This window comes from Procambarus clarkii, chromosome 21 (assembly GCF_040958095.1).
Source record: "Procambarus clarkii isolate CNS0578487 chromosome 21, FALCON_Pclarkii_2.0, whole genome shotgun sequence".
In the NCBI taxonomy this organism is placed as follows: domain Eukaryota; kingdom Metazoa; phylum Arthropoda; class Malacostraca; order Decapoda; family Cambaridae; genus Procambarus; species Procambarus clarkii.
Window position 1 is genome coordinate 8,140,303 of NC_091170.1, and position 13,431 is coordinate 8,153,733.

Sequence of the window (13,431 nt, forward strand, 5' to 3'; positions counted from 1 at the left end):
GTCCATACACTAGCTGGAATGGTGAGAATCCTAGTGATTCTACCACCGCGTTACGTATGGCAAATAACGCGGGGTATACAGCCTCATCCCACTCAGCCCCCTGTTCTGCGCAGAACACTCTCAGCACAGTCTTCAATGTGGAGTGGAATCTTTCGATCGCCCCCTGCGACTGCGGTCGGTAGGGCGACGATCGAATCTGAGTCACTCCCCATCCTGCCACCGTCTGTCGGAACCACTTCGACTGAAATATGCTTGCGCAGTCTGTCTAGATCTCTTTGGGCATCCCCACCCAAGAGAAAAATCGTTGTAGTTGGCCGGCTACTCCTCTCGACGTCAAACGTCGCATCGGGACGGCTTCCGGAAACCTGGTGGACGTACACATTATCGTCATTAGGTAGGTGTTCCCTTTCCTCGTCCTTGGCAAAGGACCCACCCCGTCAACTAGCAGACGCTCGAAAGCAGGCCCAAACGCTGGAACAGGGATCAATGGGGCCTTCGGTATCGCGGACTGGCTCTTCCCTGCCCTCTGGCATGGTAAGCACGTCTTACAATAGCGCCTCACCTCGGCGTCCATACGTGGCCAGTAAAAGTAATCCCTGATCCTTCGCAGCGTCTTAGTCACTCCCAGGTGACCTGCAGAGTCCACGGAGTGCGATAGGTCCAACACGGCCGCTCTGCACTGGGCCGGTAACACTACCTGGTGCCTCGTACTTAGAGACTCATCCCCGGCCTCCACCCTCACAGGTCTCCACTGCCTCATCAGCATGCCGTCTTGAAGGTAAAAATGAGTAGCCTTCTCAGGGCCAACACGTCCTCCTTGGGCCTCACTAATCAAATCGGGGAACTCCTCCTGCTGCAACTGTCCAAGACGAGCGCGGTCTACCCCTAGAGAACTGGTGTGGGTCACCTGCAACTCACCACTTGGTCTGTCTTCGCCCTCCGCTCGTTCTCCGGGTTCTACAAAGAGGTGATCTATTCCCAGGCTGTCAGTCGTCTCCTCAGCCCCATCAGATCCACAACCTCCTTGTTTTTCGCGTTGTCTTGGCATCACAGCACAAACTGGGGACGCCTCCGGTGCGATTCCCTTCTCGCCCCCACAGGCGTTCAACTCTCCGCCTCTTTCCTTGTATTGTTCTAGGCACTCTTCGCCTTTCACAAGATTCGGAAGGACATATCCTCCACACGCGTCATTCCCCAAGATGACCTGTGCCTCCATCTTGGGCATTGATGTACAGACTCCCACCACTAGGGTCTGGCAGCCATAGTCGGAATCCAAAGTTACCTGGTGTAGGGACACACTCACCGGACCTCCCACAGTGGTCACACTTGCCACCCCCACACTGGTACTTTCGTAACCCTCGGGGAACAGGGTTTCACTCACCAGGGTAAAATCGGCCCCTGTCTCTTAAGATCTTCACGGGGATGGGGTCTGCGTCCCCCATCCTTACGGTTCCTTGACACACGAACGGGTGAACTTTCTTCTCCCCACTCAGCACGGGTTCATCCCGCACTCTCTCGGCCCTCTGGTCCTTGAACATCACTAAAGCAATGTGTCCCCGCTGCTTAGGGCGTCTGCATTCCCGCGCGACGTGTCCGATTATTCCGCAGTTGTAGCAGCGGACCCTCGGCGGAGACCATCCGCCACCGCTCGCCTTAGCACTGCCTCCAGAGGCCGTCGCACCCTGTGTCTTTCCCGCACCGCTTGTTGACTCCTTGGTCGCAGCAACAGCTCCCGAGCTCTCCGCTTGGTTCTTCTTGATCGGTTCTACAGCACCTTTTGATCCTCGGGTGTTCCAACTTGAGAGGTGGGATTAGGGAGAACTCGCTCCTGTCCTCCATCCATCCGTCCTTCTATGATTCCTATCGTTTCCGACGTATACGGATGGTCGGTGCTGTCCCTCTCGGCGTGGGCGTAGGGCTTCTTCTAACATGTCGGCTCGGTCGGCTGCGGCCCTCAGGTCCTTTATGTCCGCCTCCTTTACCCTCATCCTGATCTCAGGAGGGAGCACGGACATAAACTTTTCCATGACCATTAGTTCCTTGACCTCTTCGGCCGACCCCGCTTCTTCAGAGTCCAGCCACTTAAGGAACTTTCTTTCCATGTCCCTCGCTGTCTCCGCATACGATTTTCCTGGTGACCGGGTACATTCTCTAAACCTCTTCCGGTAACACTCCGGCGTGAGCTTGAAGGAACGGAGCACAGCTCGTTTTACCGCATCGTAGTTAGTGCATTCTTGGAAGTCGAGCCTAGTGAAGGCTTCGCGAGCTTCACCTGTGAGCCTCCCTTGGACCAACTCCGCCCACTCCGCCCTCGGCCACCTCTTCATAGCAGCAACTCTCTCAAAGTGATCGAAGAAACTTTCGGCTTCACTAGGCACAAAGACCGGCAGGTCTCGTTCCCTCACTCGTTGGTCTTCCTGTGGCGGCGGAGCAGGTGCACCTAGTCCTAGTTCAGCTCGCTTCAGCTCTACCTCCTTGTTGGCTTCTATTTCCAGTTGTCTCAGCCCAACTTCTCGCTCTTCGCTGCGCTGCTGTGCTTCTCGCTCTTGTTCTTCCCTCCGTAGCTGTGCTTCTCGCTCCTGTTCTTCCCTGCGTAGCTGTGCTTCTTGCTCCTCACGCTTCAACTGTGCTTCTCGCTCTTGTTCTTCCCTGCGTAGCTGTGCTTCTCGTTCATCACGCTTCATCTGTGCTTCTCGCTCCTCACGCTTCATCTGTGCTTCTCGCTCCTCACGCTTCATCTGTGCTTCTGCTTCTCGCTCTTCTTTGCGCTGCTGTGCTTCTCACTCTTCTCTGCGCTGCTGTGCTTCCAACTGCAGCTTCATTATTTCCAGCTTAATGCTGTGCCGGCTGCCGCTGGATCCCCTGCTGCTTCCACCAATACTCAGGTGTTCACCCACACTGGCAGGTGTTTGGGGCCGTTCCTCCCCCAAAGCTTCGTCTCGAGCCCTGAGCTGAGCCATTATCTCTAGTCTTCTTTCTGCCACTCTGGCAGATTTCAGCTTTATTCCGAAATGATCCGCTATTGCCTGTAAATGTGCCTTGGTGCACTCTTCCAGCACCTGTTCGTCTCTAGAGTCAATAAACCTTGCTACTTTATCATCCTCCATCTTGTGCTATGAGTGATAACCTGCACCTGATCTCTAACACCACTGCCAAGTACCACCACTGCAACCTTTACTTCGATCGATATCCTGGCAAGGTCGCCAATGTTGGGGTTTCACTACTCTATTCTTACTCTGGGGTGAGCAATAGTTATGCTCAAGGACACTCACCGTAGCCCTGCGGGTCTTCACTCGATCCGCACTGCGCCACTGCACGCCAGGAGAGTCTCCCAGTCAATCTCAACGACCTCTGATTGAGAAGGAGTGGGAACACGACTCGTTCACTTGACTGTCATGTGCCCTCCCCAACAATCGGGCTCTACGGTTAACCACAAGGTCGCCAACTGGTATTTTAGGTGGCCAGTAACACCTCAGTGAACTGGTGGAATTAGTGGTAGCCTTGGCAAGGTCACACTCAAAAGATCAGGAATCAGGCAGGTACTTATTGTTATCACTCTATGCTTTCAGTATAATATAGCCACAAGATCAATGGAGGAGATAATAAAAACACAAAAGTGATTTTGTATTTTACTAAAAATGTATGAAAGATGTCACAAGGCCAAACAATAATAAATAAATCAACTGATCCTGGCAGCGGCCGGTAGTTCCCACGAATAGTATGCACTCACTAAGTGGCAACACCTCCCCTCCTCATCAAGTGTCAAGAACAGCTGTTCCCCTGGCCCCCGCGCGAAAGCTTATTGCTTGTTTTCAAATTCACGCGCGCTGTTTCTTTAAGTTCTCCAATATTACCAGAAACTCGCACTCTCGATATTGGCACAATAGCACGTATCACTTGGTTACACTGTACTCAGGCTCAAACAGTCGTTTCTACAATCAATGCTACAACGCCTCACTGTAATGGTTTTACATTGTTCTTCATTCAACAATATATTATGAAATATTAACACTGGAGTTTTCAGTACTTTCTCTCGTGGGCGATAACGCAATAATTCACTGTACTCACAAATGATTAATCACTGAATGAACATAGACATATATATTGTATATAAATCAAATATCAATACATGGAAAATAAATAGTTTCTGGGCACGTAGCCTAAATTCCAACTACTGGCATAATATTACATATATATTCATCACTATATGTTCTCATCAAAGTCTGTAGAAAGATATACAATACACAGTAAATTATCACTGGTTTCTGGTGCCTGTACACACCAACAATAAACATAAGTATTATAAGTATTCTTGATAGTGCTACACGGCAAACTGGTGCCTTACTGTGACACGGGTGAGACTTGCTCACGACATATAAAATCCTCAGGCTAGAAAATATAGCCGAATAATATAGCTAATTAAAGGGAAATGGGGAGGGAACTAGAAACACCTACTTCAACCTATCCTCCGATGAGAGTCGAGATGTAGCTCCTGGTCCTCGTGTCGGGAACGCCCCCACACGACACGTCGTCGTGTCCTACCAGAGCCTCTCGTCGTCCCACCGTTTAGCGCGTCGTCTCCGTGCCCTCTTCACTGCAGGTCCGTCCTTCTTCTTGACTTCTTGAAGGGTTGGAGTCGGTCTCCTGGCCGTTGTCTTCTCCCATCAACGGCTGCCGCCTACGTCTCAGCAACAGTCGTCCGGATTCCCCAAATAGTCCTCTCCTTCCTCAGCTACCCAGTGGCTCTGTCAGCCACTACGCTGTCACGAACTGGTGAACTGCCACAGACGTCACATATGTCACTGCACGGCTTCACTGCTTCTTGCACAGTACCTGACTGGAGCACTTGTTGCTCAAATAACCGTCAATTCCCTCTCTGGTTCAACACATGAACTAGGGAAGACCTCTCAGAGTACTGGCAGACTTCAGGTGACGTGTAAATCCACGGGAGCGGGAAACAACTGTCAAACTGACAGGACCAATCGTCGCACATCTGACCTCTTTGACGTGTCGTGTCTGACTGCTGGCGCCAGCTCGGCGCGCTGGCCGGACCCCCTTCCTTCGTGACGTCACTTTCGCCACGGGGGGTTTTCATTGGCTCCCGGTGCCACATTGCTGTCGGTGACCAATCCGGTGCCACTGACGTCACATGGTTTTGGCGGGAAATCAGGGAGGCAAGCGCCATCTTGGCTCCCTAAAGGGCCTATACCACAGGCCAAAATATTACTATTTCACAAATTTCTCGGCTCTCCGAGAACACTTCACTCTCTCCCATATATCAAATTGAAGCCTGCAACGTAGAGAACGCTTGGGAAAAGTGGACATGACTCTTACTGCAGGCGTGGGAGAATTGTAAGGGGGAACACCATCACAATATATATATATATTTGAACTTTGTTACAAAAAAGGAGTTAAATATAGGGTACAAAGGTGGTTATCATAGGTTGTCGGGTTCCTCCAGCTCCTCAGATGGCAGGCAGGAACCCTGAATGCAGTGCGCATTTCCCCCTCTGTATCGCCACGCTGAGGCGCTGGAAAAGAAAGCTGGCAGCTCTAGGGTCCCTTGTTGTTTCAATGAGCCTAGAACCCAGTTCCTTCAAAAAGCTGGTAGCACTTTTACCCCAGGCGCCGAGTGTCTCAGAAGCAATGGGGACAAAATTGTAGTGGTGATCCAGTTCTCTGTACTTACGGGATTTGGCTGCTTCCTTGTGGGTGGCAGCGCCACCTGGTTGTGCAACACTAAGATCAATGTAGGTGTTAGCCAGGGTTGATACGCACGTGTAGTCCCATACCAACTGCTTGCCATTCTTCCAGGGGGTTCACTGTGATACCATCCGGGCGACTAATAAGAGCATCAGAGTTACGGGGCGTTAGGTAACGGGATTCTCTTTCAGCTGGGCATCCAGCTGTGGTTAGGCTCCTCTTGATGATGTCGTTAACTTCACTGTGCCTTGAGTGCCATCCCCCTGTGCTTTGGCAGAGTAGGCCATGGTGGCCGTACCTGTCAGCCACCACCTCGCCGCAACTACACCTATATCTGGTGTGGATTGGGGCAGCAAGGCGGTGGGCCACAGCAATTCGGAGGGTGTGTTGTGTGAGACGCGTGCCAGTTGCCGACATTGGGGTTGCTAACAGGAAATCCCCTGCATGTGGAGCTGCTACTCCTGTGAGGCGAGCAATGTCCTGTTGTGTTGTTGCAGCATCCAGGCCCTCTGCACCAACTTGGTCTACAATGGGACCATCCCAGCTGGATTGCTTGTGGGCTTTCGGGGATGGTGGTTGAAGTGATGGGCCTGCACGAGAGGCCCACTCTGTGGCACAGTGTAAAATTGGGATCATGTACACCTACCAGCTGATGTAAGTGGGCAGGTAGAATTTCCTTCACAAGGTCGTCGGATGCCGATAAGGCGGACAGGAAGGCTGGAACAGCTATTTGCGTTGCTGTTCGAACTCCGAGGCCCCCAAGCCATTGAGCCTATATATATATATATATATATATATATATATATATATATATATATATATATATATATATATATATATATATATATAGTTTTCATCCTTATTCTCTGACCGCTTAATCCTCTTTGACCATTCTAAGCTAAGCTATACCTGTTTTTGGTTAATTCTTTCCCTTGGGATGGGTTGGTCAGGTGTCGGCCTATATATCCTCCCTTCTCCCTTCTCTTTAGTCAGTCTGGTGTTGACAAAGGCTTTAACAAAGCCGAAACGTTCACCTCATTTCATATTTCTCTGTGGATTTTCCGCATAAAATGATCAGTGTTTTGTGATCGTCAATTGCATATATATACATATATATATATATATATATATATATATATATGTATATATATATATATATATATATATATATATATATATATATATATATATATATATATATATATATATATATATATATATATATATATATATATATATATATATATATATATATATACTTTTCACTGTTGATGGTAAATGAAAAATCAATTCTCCAAAATTCATTTTTATTTCTAGTCTGACGCGACACTTGAACGCGTTTTGTAATAACTTATTATATTTTCAAAGACTTTAGTTTACACACACACACAACTTATAACTGAATAGAGCTTAAACATCTTCGACTTTTTATACCTGCCTTTGGGTGAGGTAATATGTTCCAACAGTTTTGAATGAGGTGAAAACAAACTTTCAACACAAGCCAGAACACGAAATTATGGGTATTGAAGGTAAGAATGGAAGTAATTGCAGAGGGCCTATTGGCCCATATTTCTTGATGTTTCTATATTGGAGCGGAGTCTTGAAGTGGGTAGAATATAGTTGTGCATTATGTGAGATTTTTTTCTACGCCTACCTCCCTTAGGAGGTGGACTACAAGTTTAAAGGCTGCTCACGGCAGTTAAGCATGAGGTCAATAGAAAAAGGAAAAGCGGGAGCAAACCGCCAGGCCTCCACCACTAGGGGTGAAAACCTGTCCACAATAGGCCGCTGGCTCCTCCTAGTTAAACAGGACGTTGAAACTAATAAATGGTAACCGACGGGTTCTCACATTCAAATATTTATATTTGATGTGGCGCTATGAATTGGAATTCGAATTCCCAAAGACAGCCGTCATATCAAGATCACATCAACATTTAATCGTATAATGCAGAACTCTGGTGGAAAAGAATGGTTGCAGGGTTGACATCAAAGACCGTTTTCTATAACATAACAATTTATTAATAACAAGAGACTAGCTACTACATTACCGAGTTTACGTTACGTTAATGTCCATCCAGTGGCACGATAACAAACAGCTAAATAGCAACCCTTGCTGTGAGGCTGCATACTGAACTAACCTGAACACAGGTGTGCCCACTGATGACGCAATATTGCAAATCAAAAAAATATCACAGACTAAGTTACACCACAGCGAGTGGTTACATTATTGTCCATCCAGTGGCAATTACAACACAGCTATTCAACAGCCCCTCGAGAAATGACAGCAGGCTCCATCCTGCTGACACTTCGGGCTGACAAGTGAACTAACTGAACAATGATGCCCACTGATGACACAAGCATGCAATCAATAGTGTCACAGCTTCCCTGACAGCTTACTCTAATCACAAGCTTAAGGGTCCTCCCGCCCAACAAGAGAGACCTACGTAACTAGGCGGGTAGTCCAACAGCGACTCCCCCTATCACAACCCAGTGTGAACACTCTTTGCAACTCCTTACAAAAAGTTGCACTGTAAACTGTAAACAAAGTCAGGCAAGGCGGGATTCTGGGACAAAGCTCCACAAATCCCTAAATTACTCTACTCTCGTCACCAGACGACAACCAAAAGAAGTTGCCTTAATCATTGATTACGTGATTAATTACGTTAATTGACTGATCGCAGCAGTCAGCAACAAAGTACTACGGTAATCACAAACAATTGTCTCTCATAGACAACAACATGATGGTACTCTACGTTAATCCTCAACACTTGTTTCTCTCAATACAAGTCATCTCTGTTAACAATAACTCAAACTCTTATATTACATCACACTTGACTCCTAGCAAGTATTCAGTGAGTAATTCTTAATTAAGGTCAAACGGACCACTAATTACATCCCCATTGAGTTACGTTAACTAAGCCTACCCTAACTTGGTAGCTTCTCAACAGTCGGTGTCAAGAACATTACTAGTGAGTGTTAATTACCCTAATTAACTCCGAGCAATTAATTAACTGTAACCAGGACCGATAATTAATCATCCATAAATACGTCTCACTCCGCACTGCCTAAGCAGGTCTCATCAAACACTGAATACACGGGAAAGGAGTTAATTACCCCTAATTAACATGAGTGCAATTAATCCACTGTCCTCAGACAGGATATGGTTAATATAACGATTTATGCTAGCTCCATGACCTCGCTTTACCGGGTCATCAAGACTCCAGACGTTAATTACTCCACTAATTATCATGAGCCACTAATTGCTATACCCCCGAAAGGTAATTAGTCCCGAGCAAATTACGTTAACACAAATACTGACAGACTCTGACAGATTCTCTCCCACTACGTGAATTCATGATGAGAAGGCTATTTACATAATTACCTAAAGTGGTCAATTAGTTGTCACACGGACAATTAATTGCTCCCGAGATGTACCTCACTCAAGCTCAACACTGTCCTCTCATAACAGCCCTCACTCACTCCACAATAAGTGTGCACCTCTTATCCAGTTAATTACCCCTATCTAATTAACTCACTGAATCCTTATGTTCTCAACACAACTTAAAGAAACAAAGTAACCCCAGTGTTACATAGGTCACACTACAATGGCATGCAACAACACAAATGCCCTGCTCACATACGGTTGCGGCTACTGCAACTCGTTAATTACTGTGCCCACACAGTAATGACACACGGTTGTGCAACAACCAGAGTATACCAATATTACTGCCCCCCTTATCTTGCAACCGTTGCAAAGGACTACTGTGAGCACACACTTACCTCAGCAAGGCAATCAACCAACCAACTGCCTGCTCTCATTAAGTACTGTGAATTCCCCTGAATAATCCTAAAAGTCCCTTAAACCCTCAACACAGCTCCCAGGGCAGCAATATCGTATAAACTGATAACAACACTGCACAAACCTGCAACATAATGATGCCGTCAGCATACCCCACATGCCAATGACATCATTAGGCAATCAGTCAGCCATCACGTCTACTGACTCACCACACAACACAGTACATAAAACATGCAAATGAACACATAGAAATGGCATTCACATAATCAATGAAAATTATATCACCAGGTAAATGTATCCCTAACTACACAGACCTCAGGGTACTGTGACGGTAAAGCGTTGGTGTTCGGCTGTTTCAAAAGCTAGGGGCAGGGCCTCGTCACATAATAGAAAAAAAAGAGAAAAGCTGGAGCTTTCGTCTGTGGTAAGGTAATGGGAAGACACACAAAACACAAGTAAATTAACAATGAAATTTTAATTACTTTAGAAAAACAAGACATGAATAAAGTTAAGCACATAAAATATGAAAGACAAGTCAACAAACAAAATAATATGAATAATCACTGGCAAATGAAAAGTTACGTTAAGACAAGTGAGTTACAGTGATAGCAAAATAAAATATTTGTGATGCTGGAATATTGGCCTCGAGCTGCCACCTCCCTTAGTACACGAAAGCCAAGGCTTAGTCTACCAGCGAGAGATGTCAACTGCTTGGAGCACTGAGATATTCTGACAATATTAGCGCACTGCAGCCTAGACGTCAACTTGTGGCGGAGGGCAGGTGCGACGGGACACCAGCCAATCAGCGACAGGCAGGCAAAGGATGAGCAGTTTGCTGGTTACGGCGGTGGTAGGTAGCAGGTGTCACTGTGTGCTGGGTACGATTTGCTCTCTGGGCAAAACGTTTGGCGATACTTGCTGGACGTATCTTCTATATTATCTTGTATATTGACGTACTTTGTAGGGAAGAGCAGGCTCAATCTCTCTTGAAAGAGATTATCGTCACAGTACCTACTGACATCCCTGCAACATAATGATTATAATTTTACATGCTGGTAATCCATCGCACTAATCCAGTCTGACCGATTATATAGAATCGACAACTGGATCATTTATCTCCAGTTGGCTGCTTCCAGTAAATCTCTACACTGACCGGTTACATTCTCGAGTCAGTCTACACACTTATATACATTATAATACTACAGTGTGGTCCCAGGTACAACATCCATCTCCAGGTACCGCCCAACCAGTCACCTGGACGTGCCACTGACAGCTGTCACACAGCTGCAACCCTCACTGTAACACTTTTATTGTACTCACGGCTCGTGGTATTCACCACAATCCTTTTCCTGGTCACTACCTCTCTGGCTGTAAACACCTAGCGCGCTCCTCGTGCGAGGTGTGGCCCTAGAATGTCCAGGGAAGGTGGCCTAACCACGTGGCCCTAAGGGGTTGCCACGGGTAGCGCATGATGTTATAGCACCCCACCCGGCTGAGCTGATGCGCGGGGGTGGGGTGGGGTTTTGGCCGCGCGGGGGACCTGGGTGGGTGCCCCCCCCCCCCCCCCTCGGGCAGCTGGCCAAGGTGGGCGGCGCGGGTGGCCTGGGGCACCTCAGCCCAACTGGCTGTCTGCGCCTGCAAGCATACACACCTGGATGGGAGATCACTTTACACCCCATCATCAGCATGCTCACTCGTACACTCGGGTGACAATGGCCGGCGGCGTCACCTCACTGACGCCGCCTAGCGGAATTCAAAGTCCAACAGGGGCCTGTAATCTCACCACAATTACACTGCCCTGATTCCACCAATTGTCCATCAACACTAGACAGGTTATTCGAACCACCTGTTACACCATGAGGCTCTGCCAGCTGCCTCATGGGTGCTCACTGTCTCTGAGGCTATTTTAATGGTCCTTCCGTACCTCATCGGCCCCAAATTTCACGAAAATTGGGCATAGACACAACCCGGGATGGCAGGAGTGCTATCCCCGCTGAAATAAGGTAAGGACAGCGATTAACGGGGGTGGAGGTGGGAGACTCCCCCCTCCACCCAGCTACGTCCTCCTCCACCTGCAACCCAGCTCAAACTGACGATTTCGCGGGCTAGGGAAACTCAAAATGCCCATATCTCTCCCCCTACTTTGTCTTGACCAATCAGCAGGAAGCCGGCACACCACCATGGTGCCGCTTCCAATCACAGCTGCTCGCGCCAAAACACAGCTCGGAGCATAGGGCCTAACCCAATCACAGGCCTCACTCACTCTCAGGCGTTCTGTGACGTCACAAGGAGGGGGAGGCCTAAAGACAGAGGCGCAATGTCTCACATGGTTGGGGGGCAACGTTCACCCTACTTTCCCTCCACCTCTAACGGTTTGAGAGTCAGGTACCTCACATACTACTTCACTCTCACCTCTCATCCTATATCACAGAAACAGGAAAGTTTCTGTAATTCTCTCTACAGAGCAATCACAGGCCTCTAACCAGTCCCAAACAACAGTCCTTAACATAAGCTTTCATTCAACACCCCCACAAGTATATGTTAGTTTGAAAGCTCCAGTTTCTAGAGTCCCTAGAGCGACTAGCCTAATCTAGAAACTAGGAAAACTAGCTGAGGGAATCTACATTCCCTCACACATTAATTGGCTGTTGATTGCTGGTGTTGACGTCTTGATGTGTAGTACCTCGCAGATGTCAAGCCGCCTGCTATCGCTGTATCTATCGATGATTTCTGTGTTGTTTGCTAAGATTTCTCTAGTGATGGTTTGGTTGTGGGAAGAGATTATATGTTCCTTAATGGAGCCCTGTTGCTTATGCATCGTTAAACGCCTGGAAAGAGATGTTGTTGTCTTGCCTATATACTGAGTTTTTTGAGGCTTACAGTCCCCAAGAGGGCATTTGAAGGCATAGACTACGTTGGTCTCTTTTAAAGCGTTCTGCTTTGTGTCTGGAGAGTTTCTCATGAATAGGCTGGCCGTTTTTGGCCAGCCTACTCATGCAGAAACTGCATGGAAACTTAACTGGTAACCTAACTGGTAAGAAACTGCATGCAGAAACTTAACTGGTAAGCAACTGGCTTACCAGTTAAGCCAGTTGCTGTAAGGCTTCTGTGGTGGCTAGGGTTCGAATCTCCTGGTGGGAAAGTGTTCTAAGGTTGTATAATCTCTTTTGCAGTGTTTATATATATATAAACACTGAAAATTTTATTTTATATATATATATATATATATATATATATATATATATATATATATATATATATATATATATATATATATATATATGAAAATTTTATTCCATAGTCTTGTTCTTTAAGACAAAGGAAAGAGACATAGCGTTCAAATACCTGAAAGCTTTTCTTTACATTTCAGAAGAACTTTTCAATACTAATCACTTTAGTTTAATCCAGTGTAGTCGTCAGTGTAATCAGCTCACAACCGAATGGTAGTGGGTTCGGTTCCTGCGTCATGGTATAGGTGACTGGGCACGTTTCATTTCACCTAATGCAGCTGTTTACCTGGCGGTAAATGCACACCGTTCAGTTAGGCATCTTTTATCGATTGCATCATGGGGCTGGCTTAATGGGACGTTGATCAGCCTGAACCGGCTTCCTGTCACCCGACAATTGGAAAACCATTACCTCCTGAATTATAGTATTAGTACATGGAGTCACATTGCTTTCCTCCATCTTAACCCTCATCCTTATCCTCACCGATTCCTAGTGATACATTGCCGTAATAGCTTAGTACTTTCTACTGATAATTACCTTACGTTACTTTCAGAATAGCATTACATCAACAAACTTGAAAGCTGAATGAACACACAAAATAAATGGTAATTTAATTATCATAGTTATAACCATAAACTTATGAGTGTTTTTATTATTCCTGCTGAGGATTATTATTATTTTTCTCAGTGGACATAATCTAT